This window comes from Bombus bifarius, unplaced genomic scaffold, assembly GCF_011952205.1.
Source record: "Bombus bifarius isolate JDL3187 unplaced genomic scaffold, Bbif_JDL3187 scf7180000009436_frag, whole genome shotgun sequence".
Classification (NCBI taxonomy): Eukaryota; Metazoa; Arthropoda; class Insecta; order Hymenoptera; family Apidae; genus Bombus; species Bombus bifarius.
Genome location: NW_022885116.1, coordinates 6,776 through 7,820, shown reverse-complemented (window position 1 = coordinate 7,820; position 1,045 = coordinate 6,776). Strand labels below are relative to the sequence as shown.

At 53.4% G+C, this 1,045-nt stretch overlaps 1 non-coding gene across 1 annotated transcript; it reads right to left on the bottom strand.

Moving 5' to 3' along the window:
- Positions 1-708: 708 nt before the first annotated feature.
- On the bottom strand, positions 709-815 carry LOC117215195. Its single transcript, XR_004489038.1, has one exon. It is a non-coding gene; the product is annotated as a U6 spliceosomal RNA (small nuclear RNA).
- Positions 816-1,045: the final 230 nt, after the last annotated feature.

Below are 1,045 nucleotides of genomic sequence, written 5' to 3'. Positions count from 1 at the left end.
TCCCTGAATCGGTTAGCTGTCCTTCTCGGTTCCTTCTCTTTCCTCCGATTCCGTCTTTATATCCTCTTTCCGCACGTCGTCGTCGCCAACGGCACTGTCGCGGATGCAGAGACGGCAGAGATCGGCGATTGTTGAGGCGACGGCGGAGGTGGTGACCACGTGCGCCGTTGGAGTTCAGCGTTAGACGCTCTCGCCCTTCGTGAGGCCAACCATGACCGGGTAATTTTCCGGTATGATCGCTTGCCGAGCGCGTTCACAACGGTCGTAGAGGAAGGACACGATGACATTTCGTCGTCGAATCTCACCCTGCCGCCGCCACCGTACCGCGAAAGCAGCCCATCCGACGAAGATCCCGGGCCGCTGATAGTTACATCCGGACCCTCTGACCTTCCCCGAGACTCCTCTGGTTGCACGTCCTCTTCACCAGACGCATGAACACGCCCGGGGGCCTGATGGTCCACCCCCGGACGGCCACGATTGCTCGATGGCGACGCAGCGGGGCTCGCTTTACAACCCGCGGCTGCACCGGTACTGAGGTATCTTTTCCCTGCGCCGTAAACGTTACTGCCTTTTTTGTCTGCCATATCCATCCTCCGCAAAATTCTCTGCACCGGATCTGCAAACTGGCGGGTGCCAAAGGCACCGACGAGCCACTTTCCCAGGGCATAGTCCTACGCCCTGAAAACCCATACCCGCCTCGTGTTCCCCGAAAGTGTGGATCGCTTCACGATTTTGCGTGTCATACTTGCGCAGGGGTCATGCTAATCTTCTATGTATCGTTCCAATTTTAGTATATGTAATGCCGAAGCAAGTACTCCCCAATTTCTACCTGATGGAACAATAACCATAAGGAATGTCTCGATTTGAAGGTGTTTTAGGCCACTTAACGATCCAGAAGCCTCGTTTTATGACCGTTCCTTAGGATTATTGCGACCCGTATAATTATATGTCGGAGATGAAAGGAAAACCGGAGCCTTCCCTTTGCAACTTTTGGGAAAGTTTTCTAATGCTTTAGCCTAGATTTTATCATAGCTGTAATTAAGCA